This window comes from Monodelphis domestica, chromosome 4, assembly GCF_027887165.1.
Source record: "Monodelphis domestica isolate mMonDom1 chromosome 4, mMonDom1.pri, whole genome shotgun sequence".
Taxonomy (NCBI): Eukaryota; Metazoa; Chordata; class Mammalia; order Didelphimorphia; family Didelphidae; genus Monodelphis; species Monodelphis domestica.
Window position 1 is genome coordinate 76,396,912 of NC_077230.1, and position 21,002 is coordinate 76,417,913.

The 21,002-nt window shown below is 37.3% G+C and overlaps 1 protein-coding gene and 1 long non-coding RNA gene across 31 annotated transcripts in view; one reads left to right on the plus strand and one right to left on the minus strand.

Annotated features, from left to right (window-relative positions):
- Positions 1-21,002, minus strand: part of ZBTB20 (zinc finger and BTB domain containing 20) — a 1,063,249-nt gene that overhangs the window by 395,074 nt on the left and 647,173 nt on the right. The gene's annotated exons all lie outside the window — the stretch shown is intronic.
- Positions 677-19,991, plus strand: LOC103092493 (uncharacterized). The gene is made up of 3 exons (XR_008911752.1): positions 677-765; positions 930-1,053; positions 19,695-19,991. It is a non-coding gene; the product is annotated as an uncharacterized LOC103092493 (long non-coding RNA).

A 21,002-nucleotide genomic window follows, 5' to 3' on the forward strand; every position in this document is an offset into this window, starting at 1 on the left:
TAATGTTTTCAAACTGTGGGGTTGGAGATGCCTTTTGAGAAGCCCTTGGACAGCAAGGAGATCAAATCATTCAATACTTAAAGAATTAATTTAGACTATTCATTGGATGGTCAAATATTAAAGCTAAAGCTTAAATACCTTCGTCACATAAAGAGGACACTGGAAAAGACCCTGGGAGACATAAAAGGCAAAAAGAAACGGGAACAGCAGAATTGAGATGGATAGTGTCAGTAAAGCAATGAGCATGAACTTGAATAGACTTTGAAAGGTAGTGGAGGACAGAAAGGCCTGGCCTTCTATACTGGGTCCTAAAGAGTTGGCCACAACTCAACTACTGAACAACAAAGTACTAAAAGCATGATTTGTTGGTGAAGACAAAATTTGGATTATATCTCCATATGCAAAATGAGTGGAATGGACTAGTCTCTAAAATCTCTTCCAAAATTCACATTTGAGGATTAAAATAATCAGTGCATTGTGACATATTTTTGTTATTACTTTTATACTTATCCTATTGTCATTTAATTTTAAAAAATCTTATTTTTAATGAAAAAATGTAATTTCTTTCTGAATACATCACTCCTCTTTCTCAAACTAACTATTCTGTAAAGCAAAAAAATAAGAAAAACATTTCAGCAAAGCTTATCAAAAGCATATTTTTAAAAAGCATAATTAATATTTTATATCCACAGGATTCTCTGCTCCTCTTAGTCTTCTCTGAGCCTACCTCTCTCCTCTACCTTCACCACACTGACCACAAAACAAGTAAGAGAGAATAATGCCATTATGGTTATCATTATATATGTTATTATAATTAAATATCATTCGGTTTTGTTGTGTTCTTTTCCTTCTTTCTGTAAAGATTAAAATTAATATCCAATACTCCAAGTATTATATTTAATAATATTTTTAAAATATTTATCTTGAAGTATAAGGAAGTAAGGCTAGCAACAACCAAAAGCTCCACCTCCCTCCTCCACCAGGGATCCAGAGAAAGTGCATGGTGCGCGGAGGAAACAGAAACTCAAAACTTCCCCCAAGTAACACAAGCAGGTAAAGGAAAAGGGGATTGTGGGAATGTAGTCTCTAGGGTTCAAGATTCTAAATCAATACATTTCCTATATATAGAAATGCACATATATACAGATATATGTATATATATACATGATTTATTTTTCTCCAAGTTCTATTTACTCTTGACATTTCACAAATTCATACAATTTTCCCACGCTTCTCTGAGTTCTTCATACTTGTTTTTTTCTTATAGTACAGCAGGATACTATTATATTTATAAGTCATACTTTATATAATCACACCAAGTTTTGGAACTATGAAAAGAATAGAACCTTTTTCAATATTTGACCTCTTTGAAGAGTATATCCAAAACCAGGCTTTCTGGATGCACATTTTTAGTTACTTCTTTACGCAGTAGGGAAAGTAATTACTTTCCACATTCACAGTTCCACCAATAGTATATTAGCATGCTTCTCTCGCTATGGTGTATCTAACATAGAATGGCTCCATCTTTTGTGATTTTTGCCAAATGTTGAGTTTGGGGTTATACTTCAGAGTTCTTCGAATTTGCAATATTTTTAATTGGTAGTTTGAAGCAATCTTTCCTGTTTGTTAAGTTTAGAGAAATTTCAGAGAAATGTTTGTTAATATTCTCAGACCACTTATTAACTGGAGAAAGCCTCTAGGTCTTATATATTTGACTTAATTCCCTAAAAAATGTTGGTTCTTAGACACCTATTCTCAAAGACATTTGATGTAAAGATTTTCTTCCCCAGTCAGTTCTTTATCTTTTTTTCCTAGATGCATCAATTTTGATCTTGTAAAAGCTTTTTGAATTTCATGCAAATGAAATTATCTCATTTATTTTAAAATAAATAATACATTTTTCTTTGACAAAATGGAAACTGCTCAATCAACGCCCAAACAATATTCCTTTGTAAAATGTGTTTGCTGAAATATAGCATATCTGTTGCTAAAGAGAAAGATTTATCCTTTAATTTTGACAGTAAAAATATCTACACTGACTGATATAAGTGACCAGGATTTTGTTGTCTCTCGATGGTGACTTTATATTATTTTAGTCAATAGTGCATTTCTTCACTGTATCATTTCATAAAATGTTTCTCATATTTCACTAAATTGCACATATTCATCATTCTTTATAATATATGAAAGTTTCATTTTATTCATACATTATAACAGTTACTCATTCTCCAATCATTGCATACCCATTTTTGTTTCCAAGTTTTTGTTATCACAAATAATGTTTTTATGGATATTTTGTATATTTAGGTCTTTTATTGTTGTCAACTCAAATTCATTTATTAAATTACATTTATTAAATACTGTATGTTTAGCCACTGGTCCTTGGTGGTCAAGACAAAAAATAAAGGTTAAAAAAAAGAGAGAGAGAAATAGTCTTTTCCCTCAAAGGATGCCAGAGATAGTCTTAGAATGAAATCTGTAGATCAAAACATATATACAATTCATAAACTTTTATTGTATAGTTCTAAAATCCCCAAAGAGTCTGGAAAAAATATCAATTAACACATGTGCCTGACTTAATTTACATATATATATATATATATATATATATATATATTTTTAAGTTGCTTGAAAGTATCATCTTAAAATATGGTATTTATTTAAAGTTTATTAAATTTAATTTCTTTAACAAAAATCTTTAGTTAGATATATTAAAAAAAGTTTTAGGAAAGAATGCTAATCTATTTCAGCAAGATAATTTATCTCCATAGTTTAAAGCTTATAGTTTGGACTATTGCTGTGGCAGACTTCTGTCCCCTGGCTGTCATATACTTAAAATGCAGGCATAATTCTAAAAGTAGAAGAAAGAAGTAAACAAGCATTTATTAGTTACCTACTGTGTGCTAGGCCCTGAGCTAAATCCTTTACAAATATCCCATTTTATTGTCATTACAACCCTAGGAGTTTGGTATTATTATTTCCACTTTATAACTAAAGAATTGAGGAAACTCAAACAAACTTTTAAAAGTAGTTTTTCACTAACCAATTTATCAGCTTCTTTTGCAATATATCCCCGGTACTTAGCACTGTGTCTGGCACACAATAGGTGTCTAATAAATTCTCAATGCTTGGTTGACTAATTAAAAGTCAAAATTCGGGTGTAACTCAGATATCCTACAAATAATATTATAATTGTCAAAAATCCTTGCAAGGCAAAGATTACATGACTGTAAACTATTATTATTGCAAAGAAAATGTTTCATAAAACAGAAGGTAAGATTTTTATTTTATCTGTAATGAGAACTGTGCCCAATGTACTGCTTTATTGTTCTTCAATTGTGCATTGACTTATACCTCACACGGTATACATAGAATGAAATATAAAATGAGCATTTATAAATTTAAGCCCTACCAGAAAAGTATTGGCCTAGAATGTTTTCAAGTTCAACTCTGAAAGTACTTAATATTAGTATTTATACCATTCTCATGAAAAAAGACCTATTTTGAAGGCTTCCGGTTAAGATGGCGGCTTAGAGAAAGCTAAAGCTCAGATCTCCGGAAAACCCTTCCCGACCAATCTCAAACGATAAGCTCCTAAGGCGCCGAAATTCAAAACGATCAACAGCACAGACCCTGGGAACCCTCCTCCTGGACCTGGACCCGGTTCAAAAGGTACGGCTCCCCTTAAAAGCCAGAACCTGAGATCACTCGGACCTCAGGGGTAGGAGCGCAGAGTCCAAGGCTCCCGGAAGCCGCAGCCCGGCCGGCTCAGAGAGCAGGGTCCTCCGAAACAACAACCCTCAGGGCCTTCTACAGTCCCGGTGAAAGTTACTGCCTGGGGCTTCCGCTGCAGAGAGCTGGTCAAAACAACAGCAACCCTCAGGGCGGGCAAGACAGCCTCACGGGCTGGATCCTGCTATCCAAGTCTCAGTGAAAGTCTGTGCTCTCGGAGCTTGGGGAAGCGGCAGCCCATCCCCCCGCAGGCCTGCGAAACAGCCTCACGGCCAGCGATTCTGAAGGCAACTTCCGGAAAGCGAGCCGGGGGGAGAGTGTGGCCTCGTGGTCCGACCCTTCCATTCCAGTTCCAGTGAGGCATATTCAGTTTAACCCAGGGAAAGCCCATAGAACTATCTGCCCAGGACTGCCTCTGAACACCAGAAAGAGACAAGAAAAACTAATCCTCCACATTCAGAGATGACAAACTCCACAGAACCACAGAAGCCCCAAAATACCAAGAAAAATAAGAAGAAAGGGGCGACTTTGGACACATTCTATGGAGCCAAAATACAAAATACAGAGCAGACAGAAGATAATATAAAAGAAAATGCTCCAAAACCTTCCAAAGGAAATGGAAACTCTCCACAAACCTATGAAGAATTTGAATCAGAAATGACCAAAAAGATGGAAGCCTTCTGGGAGGAAAAGTTGGAAATAATGCAAAAGAAATTCACGCATCTACAAAACCAGTTTGACCAAACTGTAAAAGAAAACCAGGCTTTAAAGGCCAGAATCAGGCAGCTGGAAGACAACGATCGTGTAAAAGAGCAAGAATCAATAAAGCAAAGCCAAAATACCAAGAAATTAGAAGAGAACATAAAATATCTCACCGACAAGGTGATAGATCTGGAAAATAGGGGGAGAAGGGATAATTTAAGAATAATTGGACTCCCAGATAAGCCAGAAATAAACACCAAACTGGACATGGTGATACAAGATATAATCAAAGAAAATTGCCCAGAGATTCTAGAACAAGGGGGCAATACAGCCACTGACAGAGCTCACAGAACACCTTCTACACTAAACCCCCAAAAGACAACTCCCAGGAATGTAATTGCCAAATTCCAAAGCTATCAAACAAAAGAAAAAATCCTACAGGAAGCCAGAAAAAGACAATTTAGATATAAAGGAATGCCAATCAGGGTCACACAAGACCTTGCAAGTTCTACTCTGAATGATCGTAAGGCATGGAACATGATCTTCAGAAAGGCAAGAGAGCTGGGTCTCCAACCAAGAATCAGCTACCCAGCAAAACTGACTATATACTTCCAAGGGAAAGTATGGGCATTCAACAAAATAGAAGACTTCCAACTTTTTGCAAAGAAAAGACCAGAGCTCTGTGGAAAGTTTGATACCGAAAATCAAAGAGCAAGGAATACCTGAAAAGGTAAATATTAAGGAAAGGGGAAAATGTTATCTTCTTCTTTTACTCAAACTCTCTTCTATAAGGACTACATTTGTATCGACCTATGTATACTAACATGTGGGGAAAATGTAATGTATAAATAGGGGGTAAAGAAAGACCAAATAGAATAATCATTCTCACACAAAGATTCACATGGGAAGGGGAGGGGAAGAAAACTCCTATAAGAAGGAGAGGAAGAGGGGGGGGGGGTTACTTAAACCTCAATCTCAGGGAAATCAGCTCTGAGAGGGAAAAACCTCCAGATCCATTGGGATCTTGAATTCTATCTTACCCAACAAGGGTAAGGAGAAGGGAAAACCAAGGGGGGGAGGGGGAGAGGGAGAACAAAAAGGGAGGGTAAGAGAGGGGGGAGGGGGAGGGAACAAAAAGGGAGGGACTAAAAAGGGAAACATCAAGGGAGGGGACAAGGGGGACTGTTTCAAAGTAAATCACTGGACTAAAAGGTAGAGCCGAAGAAGAAAAGGTTAGAATTAGGGAAGGCAATCAAAATGCCAGGGAGTCCACAAATGACAATCATAACTTTGAACGTGAATGGGATGAACTCACCCATAAAACGTAGACGAATAGCAGAATGGATTAGAATCCAAAACCCTACCATATGTTGTCTTCAAGAAACACACATGAGGCGGGTTGACACCCACAAGGTCAGAATTAAAGGATGGAGTAAGACCTTCTGGGCTTCAACTGATAGAAAGAAGGCAGGAGTGGTAATCATGATATCTGATAAAGCCAATGCAAAAATAGACCTGATCAAAAGGGATAGGGAAGGTAATTATATTTTGTTAAAAGGGACTATAGACAATGAGGAAATATCATTAATCAATATGTATGCACCAAATAATATAGCACCCAAATTTCTAATGGAGAAACTAGGAGAATTGAAGGAAGAAATAGACAATAAAACCATACTAGTGGGAGACTTAAACCAACCATTATCAAATTTAGATAAATCAAATCAAAAAATAAATAAGAAAGAGGTAAAAGAAGTGAATGAAATCTTAGAAAAATTAGAATTAATAGACATATGGAGAAAAATAAATAGGGATAAAAAGGAATACACCTTCTTCTCAGCACCACATGGCACATTCACAAAAATTGACCATACATTAGGTCACAGAAACATAGCACACAAATGCAGAAAAGCAGAAATAATGAATGCAGCCTTCTCAGATCACAAGGCAATAAAAATAATGATTAGTAATGGTACATGGAAAACCAAATCTAAAACCAATTGGAAATTAAACAATATGATACTCCAAAACCGTTTAGTTAAAGAAGAAATCATAGAAACAATTAATAATTTCATCGAGGAAAATGACAATGGCGAAACATCCTTCCAAACCTTTTGGGATGCAGCCAAAGCGGTAATCAGAGGTAAATTCATATCCCTGAATGCTTATATTAACAAACAAGGGAGAGCAGAGATCAATCAATTGGAAATGCAAATGAAAAAACTGGAAAGCGATCAAATTAAAAACCCCCAGCAGAAAACCAAATTAGAAATCCTAAAAATTAAGGGAGAAATTAATAAAATCGAAAGTGATAGAACTATTGATTTAATAAATGAGACAAGAAGCTGGTACTTTGAAAAAACAAACAAAATAGACAAGGTACTGGTCAATCTAGTTAAAAAAAGGAAGGAAGAAAAGCAAATTCACAGCATTAAAGATGAAAAGGGGGACAGCACCTCCAATGAGGAGGAAATTAAGGCAATCATTAGAAATTACTTTGCCCAATTATATGGCAATAAATACACCAATTTAGGAGAAATGGATGAATATATACAAAAATACAAACTGCCTAGACTAACAGAAGAGGAAATAGAATTCCTAAATAATCCCATATCAGAAATTGAAATCCAACAAGCCATCAAAGAACTTCCTAAGAAAAAGTCCCCAGGGCCTGATGGATTCACCTGTGAATTCTATCAAACATTCAGAGAACAGTTAATCCCAATACTATACAAACTATTTGACATAATAAGCAAAGAGGGAGTTCTACCAAACTCCTTTTACGACACAAACATGGTACTGATTCCAAAACCAGGCAGGTCAAAAACAGAGAAAGAAAACTATAGGCCAATCTCCCTAATGAATATAGATGCAAAAATCTTAAATAGGATACTAGCAAAAAGACTCCAGCAAGTGATCAGAAGGATCATTCACCATGATCAAGTAGGATTCATACCAGGGATGCAGGGCTGGTTCAACATTAGGAAAACCATCCACATAATTGACCACATCAACAAGCAAACTAGCAAGAATCACATGATTATTTCAATAGATGCAGAAAAAGCCTTTGATAAAATACAACACCCATTCCTATTAAAAACACTAGAAAGCATAGGAATAGAAGGGTCATTCCTAAAAATAATAAACAGTATATATCTAAAACCAATAGCTAATATCATCTGCAATGGGGATAAACTAGATGCATTCCCAATAAGATCAGGAGTGAAACAAGGATGCCCATTATCACCTCTACTATTTGACATTGTACTAGAAACACTAGCAGTAGCAATTAGAGAAGATAAAGGAATTGAAGGCATCAAAATAGGCAAGGAGGAGACCAAGTTATCACTCTTTGCGGATGACATGATGGTCTACTTAAAGAATCCTAGAGATTCAACCAAAAAGCTAATTGAAATAATCAACAACTTTAGCAAAGTTGCAGGATACAAAATAAACCCACATAAATCATCAGCTTTTCTATATATCTCCAACACAGCTCAGCAGCAAGAACTAGAAAGAGAAATCCCATTCAAAATCACCTTAGACAAAATAAAATACCTAGGAATCTACCTCCCAAGACAAACACAGGAACTATATGAACACAACTACAAAACACTCGCCACACAACTAAAACTAGACTTGAACAAATGGAAAAACATTAACTGCTCATGGATAGGACGAGCCAATATAATAAAAATGACCATCCTACCCAAACTTATTTATCTATTTAGTGCCATACCCATTGAACTACCAAAATACTTCTTCACTGATTTAGAAAAAACCATAACAAAGTTCATTTGGAAGAACAAAAGATCAAGGATATCCAGGGAAATAATGAAAAAAAACACATATGATGGGGGCCTTGCAGTCCCTGACCTAAAACTATATTACAAAGCAGCAGTCATCAAAACAATTTGGTACTGGCTAAGAAATAGAAAGGAAGATCAGTGGAATAGACTGGGGGAAAGCGACCTCAGCAAGACAGTATACGATAAACCCAAAGATCCCAGCTTTTGGGACAAAAATCCACTATTTCATAAAAACTGCTGGGAAAATTGGAAGACAGTGTGGGAGAGACTAGGAATAGATCAACACCTCACACCCTACACTGTAAACCTCAAAATTTCCTTAGACTTATAAATGTTGGAAATTTCACCATTGGGATATTTCATACTTGGAAAATTTCTTACTGATAGTCTATTGGAATGGGAACTCCATTGGCATGGGAGGTTCCTTCTCTTCCCTTCTTAAGATTACTTTAGGACAGAAACCCTTTGCTGAACAATGGAAAGGACTTTGACCTATGCTTAAGCATAGAACAGGAATTTCTTTGAGTCTTGATTGATTTAGAATTGATACAATGGAGATACTTGGAATAAATCTCCACCCTATTCAGTCCTAATAGGATTGAGTAAGGGCTGCAGCCTAGATCAAAATTTAATTATTCCAATCTCTACCATACTCAAGTTAACAGGATTTAGAAAGGGCTGGAACAAAGGAGTAAAGATTTAATCACTTGAAAAATATGACCTTCAACAGACATGTGCAAAAGCCAGAAACCTCTGGGCGGTCCTGGGTTAAGCGAGAGCCTCCATTGACAGGGAAATTGATGAAGAGTGATTGGTAGATGTGAGGACTGAGGGGAGGCAACTTGGATGGTGTCCTTAAAGATAGGAGGGTCTGGAGACTCAGGGGAGGAGGTTGTTGAGTTTTTGGGTCGGTGTGGTTCCTGGGCTCTGAGGAAGCTTGCTCTGAAGGAAGCTGAAGGTGGGGGCCTCTGAGACTGTTTCTCCATTTTGGACACGTGAGTAATAGGGACTGATCTCTTTCCTTTGCCCCAGCTATCTAAGGGCTTGGGCCTTTTGGCCCAGCCTAAACAGAAGGGGTATTTAAGCCCTATTCCCTTCTCTCCCCTTTCTCTCTCTATATATATCTCTAATTCCTTTCTTGCTCCTATTGTAATTAAACTCCAAAAAAGGCTGACGGCTGACTTGAGTTTTTCATTTAGGAAATACATAGCTGATTCCTTGGCGACCTTAAATTAATATATATCAGTCTTTTAAAGTGATTCCCTTGTAACATTGTGGCTGACCACACGGGAGTCTAAAGAATCCTCTCAATAAAACTTTTTCTTTGCCTTTTTACTATACTGTTTCACCACTTAGTCCTTTTTTTTTTTTTTTTAAAAAAAAAACTTGGCTTAAAGACACAGCTGCTAGAACACGTGAGTATAAAAAACTTTTTCTCTTTTCTCCTTAAGTTAAATTGGAATCAGCAGTTTTTTCTTTTTCTTCCCTTTAATCTTAAGGGACAGCTGGGTAGCTCAGCGGATTGAGAGCCAGCCCTAGAGGCAGAAGGTCCTGGGTTCAAATCGGACCTCAGATACTTCCCAGCTGTGTGACTCTGATAGACAGAAAACAGCTGTTTTTAAATCTCAGCAACAGGACTCTAAAGTCCTGGCTGGAAGAACTGTTTCTAAATATCCTTTCCCTTAAGGAACAACTTCCTGGATTTAAAAAAAAAAAAAAAAAACCCTGTGGAAAGTTTGTTGCTTTGCCCTGCTCCCCACGTGTTTTGTGAAATTACAAAATATACATATAAAAATGAGTACTACATTCTTTGACAATTATATGGCAGCTGAAGAAGTAGGGGCATTGAGGAATGAAGGATACCTCCAAATTTTTATATTAATAGGTACTGTCATTTTTGTACTCCTCAATACTATATTTAGAGATGAAAAAATAAAAAATATTGAGGATAAAATAAAACAAAATGAGGATAAAATAAAACAAAATGAGGATAAAATAAAACAAAATGAGGATAAAATAGAAAATATTGAGGATAAAATAGAAAATGTTGAGGATAAAATAGAAAAAAATGAGGATAAAATAGAAAATATTGAGGATAAAATAGAAAATATTGAGGATAAAATAGAAAAAATTGAGGATACAATAGAAAAAATTGAGGATACAATAGAAAAAATTGAGGATAAAATAGGAAATATTGAGAATAAAATAGAAAAACTTGAGGATAAAATAGGAAATATTGAGAATAAAATAGGAAATATTGAGGATAAAATGGGAGATATGGAAGATAAAATAGGAAAAATTGAGGAAAAAATGCAAGCCCAATTAGAAGATCTAAAATGTTTCTTACAGGATCAATGGGCAAACACCCACTCTACCAGAAACAGACCTGTTTCTGAACCTTTGAATGAGGAAATTTCCTTCCCTGAAATAGAGATGGAAAACACCTTCCCTATAGCCCAGTTAACAGACTGCTTCTCTCGTGCAGTGCAAATCTTGTCTGAATTTAATCCCCAAAACCCTTCCCCTGCAATCCCAGCTTCTCATGTTCCTTCTCCTACAGAAAACCAAATTCCAATGCAAGGGAGATCTTGTCCTCCTAGAGAAACCTGTCCTTGTCAAACTGACCCACAGGTGCAAAATTCAACTAGAGGCCTGTTTCCTCTAAGAGAAGTACCTGAAATAGGACGAAATGGGGATGTGGTGACTTTAAGACATAGAATACCGTTTACTCCCCAAGAAATAAATGAATTTACACGAAATATCCCCACATATGAACAAGATCCTTTTCTAGTAACAAAAAAGATGGGAGACATATTTTTTCAATATAATCCGTCTTACAAGGACGTTGAGAGCTTACTACAGGCTTTTTTAAGTGAACGTGAAAAAAATAAAATAATTGCTCATGTCAACAAAACCCGGGGGCGTAATGCAGCACATTGGCCATCTCAGGATCCCGAATGGGACTATAATAATCCTGAGGACTATCTACAACTATACCGTTGTAGAGAGGCCATCCTCACGGCCATGAAGGAATGTGCGGACAGTACAGATAAGTGGATGGAACTGGAAAAAATTAAGCAAAAGGAAAACGAAACACCCTCCAGATTTATGGACAGAATTATCGAGTTTGGGGACAGATACTTAGATTGGGACTTAAATAAAGAGAATAGTTTAAGACAAGTTAGAAGAATCTTTGTAAATAATTCATGCAAAGTAATTAAAAATTATTTTAAAACACAATGCCCAAGATGGTCAGATATGGACCTTGAAGAATTGCGAAAAACAGCTATATATGTTTTTAAGGGAAACGAAGAAAAGGAGAAAGAGAATAATGATGACATGGAGGAAATGAAGAAAAAAATGAGATGTGTAATAGATAGGATAACTAAATTAGAAAGTGGGCATGATAATGAACCAACGACAATTGCCCCTCTCCAGAAATCCAATTATCAATCCATTACTTGCCACTTCTGTGAGAGGAAGGGCCACAAAATGATGGAATGTAGAACCTTTCTTAAGATGTTTGGAAGGAATACACAGTTTAATAATGGTTTTAGAAATAATAACTATAGAAATTATGATAATGGTTATAGAAACCAGAATTCTAGAAATTATAATAATGACTATGGAAATAACTATAATGAATATAGAAATAAGAACTTTAGAAACCAGAATTATAGAAATAGGAATTGGGAATTTAATGACAATGCTCAAATTGAAGAAAATTTTAATGATAATACTCAACAATATATGAGAAATGGCGCTCGTCCAAAAATTACTCGAGGTACTAATGACCCTCAGAGAGGTGCCCTTCAGGGGGGTGCCCAAGGAATATCCCAAACACAATGATGGTGCCCGGGGGGGGCTGGGGCACAGGAATCAGAGGATACAACCTTTGATTTCCCAGACCCTGATGTCCTACTACCCGTTGTCCCTATCCACTGCCCTCCCCATACTAATGAACCCCATGTTACCTTAAAAGTGGGTAACACTTATTATGATTGTCTATTAGACACCGGAGCTTCCTGGTCTGTATTAAAGAGAACACCTGATTTACAATGTTATTCTATTGGCTCAGAGAATGTAATGGGAGTATCAGGAATAACCCAAAGAGTTAAAAGACTTCCTCCTAGAATGGTGTCTGTAGGACCCCTAGAGGTACAACACTCCTTCCTTTTGATGCCTGACTCCCCTTTAAATTTGCTGGGGAGGGACCTTCTATGCAAACTCAGAGCCACAATAACCTGCTCCCCAGATGGCTCATTATCATTAGAAGTACCAGAGGAATCTTTAAATTTACTCCCTGTACTTCTCTCGGAAAACCAGGAGGCAAAAGAACCTTCCATTTTTGAAATACCTAAAGATATACCGGAGTCTCTTTGGGCCACATCTTCTTCTGATGTAGGCTTACTTAAATCTGCTGTTCCTGTGCAGATAAAAACTAAATCTAGCCCACCTCCTTCTATCCCTCAGTATCCCCTCTCAAAGGAGGCAATTGAGGGTATTACACCAGTTATTAACTCATTAATAGAACAGGGAATAATAATCCCTTGCAAATCTGAATACAACACGCCCATCCTGCCAATTAAAAAACCAAAAAAAGGACCCGATGGCAAGCACATCTATAGATTCGTACAGGATCTAAGGGCAGTGAATAATCATGTTATAAAGAGACACTCCGTAGTTTCTAACATACATACTATTATTTCATCTATTCCTAGCACAGCTACATACTTTACAGTAGTAGACTTGTGTTCAGCTTTCTTTTCCATACCAATACATGAAAACTCCAGGCATATTTTTGCTTTCACCTGGAAGGGCTCACAATATACCTGGTGTCGGCTGCCACAGGGTTATGTCGAAAGTCCGAGCTTATTTGAGCAAATTTTGAGCCAAGACACAGACAATATAACATTTAAAAATAGCAAATTAATCAAATATGTAGATGATCTACTCTTGGCTTCAACAGATGCAGAAACATGTCAAGAAGATAGCAAACACCTTCTTTTGGAATTGCACAAAAGAGGACATAAAATCTCTAAGGATAAAGTTCAATGGTGTCTCCAAAAAGTAGAATATTTGGGATTCATCTTGACTGCGGGTGCTCGTTATATTTCTCCAAAACGAATTGAGAACATTCAAAAATTGAGTGCTCCTACCACTAAGAAACAGCTGAGAGCAATTTTAGGAGCAACAGGGTTTTGTAGACAATGGATTCCTTGCTATGGGGAAATCACTAAACCCCTTATAGCATTAACAAAGGATTCGGTTCCTGAACCCCTCAAATTAGAGCCTGAACACTTGTCAGCTCTAACAGATCTGAAAAAGGCTATCATGTCTGCCCCTGCTCTAGGCATCCCAGATTACAACAAGCCATTTACTTTATATGTGCATGAGCGAAGAGGAGTAGCCTCTGGTGTGTTAACTCAGACTTTGGGACCTTCTCAGCGCCCAATTGCTTATTATTCTGCCCAACTAGACCCAGTAGCAGCAGGAGCACCACCATGCCTTAGAGGAGTAGCTGCTACAGCCTTACTAGTAACAAAAACCGTTGATTTAGTATTGGGATGTCCATTAACAATAATGTGCCCACATGAGATTGAAGCATTATTGGTAAAACATAGAACACAGGCATTCTCGGATCAGAGAATTACAAGGTATGAAATAACCTTATTAAATAGTGAAAATATTACCTTGAAACGCTGTTCAACTCTTAACCCTGCCACCTTGCTTCCAGATTTACCTACTTCAGGAGAACCACTACATAACTGTGAAACATTAGTGTCCATGGCAGAAAAGCCTCGAGATAATCTCTTGGACACTCCCTTAGACAATACAGATCTGATTTTATTTACCGATGGTTCCTCTTTTATGAGGGATGGCATACGTTACACTGGAGCTGCCGTAGTCTCAGAATTTGCCACTGAATGGTCAGCTTCACTACCTTCTAACATTAGCGCTCAAGGAGCAGAACTCATAGCTCTAAAACAAGCTTGTATAATTGCCAAGGATAAAAAGGCAACAATTTATACAGATTCTAGATATGCTTTCGGCATTTGTCACTCAGTCGGGATGCTATGGCTCCAAAGAGGATTTTTAACCTCAGCTGGAAAATCCATAGCTAATGCAGAAATTATTAATGAAGTTCTTTCTGCTCTCAAACTGCCTAAAGCCCTAGCTGTAGTTCATTGCTCTGCCCATACAGGTGGCTCTGACCCTGTCTCTAGAGGAAATGACCGAGCAGATGCCGCTGCAAAACTAGCAGCCATAGAAGGACCTGGATTAATTTTAACATTAACAACCACTGATAATTTAAATTTATCACTCTCCTATAATGAAAAGGAAGTGGAAAAATGGAAACAAAAATTTAAAGCAAAACAAATTAATGGAGTATGGGTGTCATCTGAAGGAAAACCCCTGCTCCCTAGAAGTTTCTATAACCAAATTTGCCAATCTATTCATAAAAATGGTCATTTTGGCACCCAGGGCATCGTGGACTCTGTCAAGAGAGTATGGATAGCCCCTGGTATAACTACTGTAGCCTCTAAAGTATGTTCAGCCTGCCCTATTTGCCAGGCATATAACCAACATGCATATCGTGGAAAAGCCTTTGGGGGACGTCCTCTGGCTTACACACCTTTTGAACATCTACAGATAGATTTCATAACAATGCCAAAGGCTGGACGTTATAAATTTTGTCTAGTAATTGTAGATCAACTAACCAGATGGCCGGAAGCATTTCCTACAACCCGAGCCACAGCAGATTTTGTTGCAAAGATACTTTTAAAAGAAATTATTCCTCGTTTTGGCCTACCAGCACGTATTGACTCCGATAGAGGGAGTCATTTTACCGATTCTGTCTTAAATCAAATATATTCTTGCTTGGGGATAACTCCAAAATTCCATGTTCCATATCACCCCCAGAGCTCAGGCCAAGTGGAGAGGATGAATAAAGAACTTAAGACTATGATTGGCAAATTATGCACTGAGACCCATTTAAAATGGCCTGAAATTCTCCCTCTGGCCCTATTTTATCTTAGAAGCAGGCCTAGAGGAGACTTACATATTTCACCATTTGAGATGCTTTTTGGACATCCGCCTATACAGGCTAAGCCTTTCTCCCCGGCTTATACATCGCTATTAGGGGGAGATATTACTATTGCTTCCTATATACAGGAGTTACAGCACAAACTACGTGAACTTCATGAATCCGGAGCTGCAGTACAAGCCGGACCATTAGACTTTTCTCTGCATGACCTGAACCCAGGAGATAAAGTTTATATCAAGAATTTCAAGCGAACTGGAGCAACTGAACCTTCATGGGAAGGACCATTCCAAATATTATTAACTACTCCAACATCTATAAAGATTGGAGAAAGAGACTCTTGGATTCACTGCTCACATGTGAAGAAAGCATCTTCTGCTGAGACTGATTAACTCTATCTTATCATATGAATTGTGACTCTATCTTATCATAAGAATTGGAGATAATAATCCATAGACAAATGGATGCTGGTTTTTTTTCTTTCAAGAATATATTGAATTACTGATTTTTTTTCTTATTTTTTCTTATTTCTTTTCTTTTATTTTTTGATCAGAATATTTGATTTTTTTTTTCATTTTTGTACTGAAGGTACACATAATTAATATTAATTTTTTTTTCCCTGCAGTAATACAAGTTAATATATATATACTCTTGCTATAATATCAATATATGCCTAAAAGCTTTAAACTATGGGAACCTGCCATTTATTGATAAAATATTATAGGACTGTGATTAATGTTTGTGTCTGATTCCAGGAAAAGGGATAAAAACAAGGAGCACAGACTAAACCTGAATAGTGCCAATAGAGCACACATGAAATATTAAAGTGAGACTCAAGGTTGCGACGCTTAACTTATGTTTAAGTCGTAGGACTTCCTTGTATCTACACTCCTTTCGAAGTACTCAAACAAGTACAAAGCTTGACTATCATGCTGGCTCCCTATATCTCTGAAGGAAAAAAAAATCAGACAAGGGAATGACATTTCCCCATCAAAATAGAATTCTAATTCTTTTCTTCTTATATTATGGCAACTTCCTGTAGTCTTGGCTACAAATGGCTAAGTGAAATATTACTGCATTCTGTTCTACATACTTGTGGGATAGAAATTACTTTAAACTGGACCTATACAAGGTCTATTTTGAGTTTTTCTTATGTTTTTGATTATTTTTTCTATTCTTTTGATAATTGACACATACAACCCCATAACTGAACATTGCATTCTGAGCTAAACTTGATATTTTTTTTTTAATACTTACTTCAGGGGGGATTGTATTTTAATTTAAAATCTAATAATTTTTGAATTTTTTTTTTGTTTGAGATTGTATTTTTATAAAAATCCAAGACTTTTGTTTAAGATTTTACTGTTATAAAAAAAAAAAAATTTCAAGGATTTTGATTTTGTTCGAGAAAAGATCTTCAAGAAAGAAGCTTGAAACTTTTATATCCAGAGAATGAACTGTTGCAGAAAGATGCCAAAAACCTACACTTCATCAAGAAGATCAAGAATGAACTTTGGATGTGATTGATTGGACTGAACTTTTGATTGAACATTTATTGTAACATTTATGCCAAAAGGGACTGCCCCTAATTTGGCTTTCTGTCAATGCGCCTAGCAAACATTGGTTTTGCTTTCTTTTCTTTTCTATTTCCTCTCTCACTATTCTAATTTCTCTTAGAAAATTGAATATTGTGTATATCTTTAGTTAGAAGTGAATTTAGAACTACAAAATGATTATGTTAAATGATCAATGGGGAGACTAGTCTCCCAATGATCATCAGGGGGGATTGTAAACCTCAAAATTTCCTTAGACTTATAAATGTTGGAAATTTCACCATTGGGATATTTCATACTTGGAAAATTTCTTACTGATAGTCTATTGGAATGGGAACTCCATTGGCATGGGAGGTTCCTTCTCTTCCCTTCTTAAGATTACTTTAGGACAGAAACCCTTTGCTGAACAATGGAAAGGACTTTGACCTATGCTTAAGCATAGAACAGGAATTTCTTTGAGTCTTGATTGATTTAGAATTGATACAATGGAGATACTTGGAATAAATCTCCACCCTATTCAGTCCTAATAGGATTGAGTAAGGGCTGCAGCCTAGATCAAAATTTAATTATTCCAATCTCTACCATACTCAAGTTAACAGGATTTAGAAAGGGCTGGAACAAAGGAGTAAAGATTTAATCACTTGAAAAATATGACCTTCAACAGACATGTGCAAAAGCCAGAAACCTCTGGGCGGTCCTGGGTTAAGCGAGAGCCTCCATTGACAGGGAAATTGATGAAGAGTGATTGGTAGATGTGAGGACTGAGGGGAGGCAACTTGGATGGTGTCCTTAAAGATAGGAGGGTCTGGAGACTCAGGGGAGGAGGTTGTTGAGTTTTTGGGTCGGTGTGGTTCCTGGGCTCTGAGGAAGCTTGCTCTGAAGGAAGCTGAAGGTGGGGGCCTCTGAGACTGTTTCTCCATTTTGGACACGTGAGTAATAGGGACTGATCTCTTTCCTTTGCCCCAGCTATCTAAGGGCTTGGGCCTTTTGGCCCAGCCTAAACAGAAGGGGTATTTAAGCCCTATTCCCTTCTCTCCCCTTTCTCTCTCTATATATATCTCTAATTCCTTTCTTGCTCCTATTGTAATTAAACTCCAAAAAAGGCTGACGGCTGACTTGAGTTTTTCATTTAGGAAATACATAGCTGATTCCTTGGCGACCTTAAATTAATATATATCAGTCTTTTAAAGTGATTCCCTTGTAACAACACCAAGATAAATTCAAAATGGGTGAGTGACTTAAACATAAAGAAGGAAACCATAAGTAAATTGGGTAAACACAGAATAGTATACATGTCAGACCTTTGGGAGGGGAAAGGCTTTAAAACCAAGCAAGATATAGAAAGAATCACAAAATGTAAAATAAATAATTTTGACTACATCAAACTAAAAAGCTTTTGTACAAACAAAACCAATATAACTAAAATCAGAAGGGAAACAACAAATTGGGAAAAAATCTTCATAGAAACCTCTGACAAAGGTTTAATTACTCATATTTATAAAGAGCTAAATCAATTGTACACAAAATCAAGCCATTCTGCAATTGATAAATGGGCAAGGGAAATGGATAGGCAGTTCTCAGATAAAGAAATCAAAACTATTAACAAGCACATGAAGAAGTGTTCTACATCTCTTATAATCAGAGAGATGCAAATCAAAACAACTCTGAGGTATCACCTCACACCTAGCAGATTGGCTAACATAACAGCAAAGGAAAGTAATGAATGCTGGAGGGGATGTGGCAAAGTAGGGACATTAATTCATTGCTGGTGGAGCTGTGAACTGATCCAACCATTCTGGAGGGCAATTTGGAACTATGCCCAAAGGGCGACAAAAGAATATCTACCCTTTGACCCAGCCATAGCACTGCTGGGTCTGTACCCCAAAGAGATAATGGACACAAAGACTTGTACAAAAATATTCATAGCTGCGCTCTTTGTGGTGGCCCAAAACTGGAAAATGAGGGGATGCCCATCAATTGGGGAATGGCTGAACAAACTGTGGTATATGTTGGTGATGGAGTACTATTGTGCTAAAAGGAATAATAAAGTGGAGAAGTTCCATGGAGACTGGAACAACCTCCAGGAAGTGATGCAGAGCGAGAGGAGCAGAACCAGGAGAACATTGTACACAGAGACAAACACACTGTGGTATCATCGAACGTAATGGACTTCTCCATTAGTGGTGGTGTAATGTCCCTGAACAACTTGCAGGGACCCAGGAGAAAAAAACACCATTCATAAGCAAAGGATAAACTATGGGAGTGGAAACACCGAGAAAAAGCAACTGCCTGAATACAAAGATTGAGGGGACATGACAGAGGATAGACTCTAAATGAACACTCTAATGCAAATACTATCAACAAAGCAATGGGTTCAAATCAAGAAAACATCTAATGCCCAGTGGACTTACGCGTCGGCTATGGGGGGTTGGGGGGGGGAGGAAAAGAAAATGATCTATGTCTTTAACGAATAATGCTTGGAAATGACCAAATAAAATATATTAAAAAAAAAAAAAAGAAAAAAAAAAGAAAAAAGACCTATTTTGTAAAACTAGTTTTCTAAAGGAGAAAATGGAACATAAAAAATAATTTTTATAGGAAGTGCAACACATAGGATTAGAACCCAAATCACCCAAGTCTTATTCTTATTCCTACTCTTAATATATTAAAAATTCTTTCCAAGTCGTGTGTTTAAAAATCACATATTATGTAGCAGTTTTGTTGACCTAGACTTAATCTATGCCCTATATTCCACCTCAGTTATTCAGCCAGAGGCCACTTCTAAAATGATCTGATCATCAACACTCAGTCAACAGCCCATTTTAATTTCTACACTTTATTTTTTTGATCTAGAATATCAGTTTTGCCAACCATTCACCAGAAGTAGCAAGCCGGTGTTCCAGAACGTTGAGTGCCACACCACAAGAAAAGATCCAAAGACTGTCTTCATGTATGTTTAATAAAAACGAGCAGCACATTTTGGTAAAAGACTATGTTCGATGTAACATTTAAAAGATTCATCAGTAGTTTAATGCCATTCAAAGTTTTGGCTTAGGGTTGACCGCTGACTAATTACGAGGCAAGACGATGGGATACTCAGTGTATGGCTTGGACTGTAGGGTGGCCAAATAAATCATTTTTCTTTTCTATTGCTAGGCAGGACCTTTCAAGTCAATTCCACAAACATTTATGGATTTCCTTTTATGCATAAGGCATCATGCCAAAGATGCAAAAAAAAAAATGGAACCGTACCTGTCTGCACAGACCCTGCGTGTTACTGGGCGTGATAGACAACATACACAGGAAAAATACATGTATGCTTAGAGGTGTTCTGGTTACAACTGGCTGTCTCTAGTAGGAAAGAGCGTACCTGGGAGACAATCTTCAGCGTACCTACACTGTTAACACCTTCTCCATCACTTTCTTAAGTCTAGAGTTAGCAATGAAACATAAACTAAATCAAGCTGATGGAGGTCGGGCAATTTCACAGGCGAAAATAGAACCATCAATTTCGACTGCCGGCTTGTGAAAGCTGGCTCTGGCATACCCCTCCCAAGCACTGTTTCATTTCGAAAGAGAGCTGGGGATCGGGACAGACCTTGGTGAGCAGGGGGCGCCTGAGCTAGGGTCTACACGGCCGGAGGCGGGAAGAGCCCGCTCCAGGCAGGAGAGACCCTCGTGCAAGGGTGACGATGGACACCAGGAGGGAAAGACAGCGGGCAGGCCTGCTTGGCGGGAATGGGGATCGCAGAAAGCGCAATGAGAGGAGAGGACAATGGGAGTGGAGCCCACACGGGGAAGGGCTTAACTGCCGGCCTGTAGATCCTGAGTTAGGATTTTATGCCGGAAACAGAAAAAACTATGGATGAGCGGAAGGGGAGTTTCTTCGACACACTGTTTCATGACATTTCTTGGGGTCAAACACTAGGAAAAGACAAAAGGATTGGTCTACATCATTGAATACTGCCTCAGGTTTCGCTTTGGATGTTTCGGGTACAATATTTATCATTAGCTACCTCCTTTAATAGTGTTTTAAAATCTATACAAACACATTGAAAACTCTTCAAAAAGGAAAAGTTAATCATTGTAAAGCAATGCTGGGCACTGAGGTAAAAGTATGGCGTTGTCCTGTCATTGATATGCTTGTTGTTCTCAGTCATT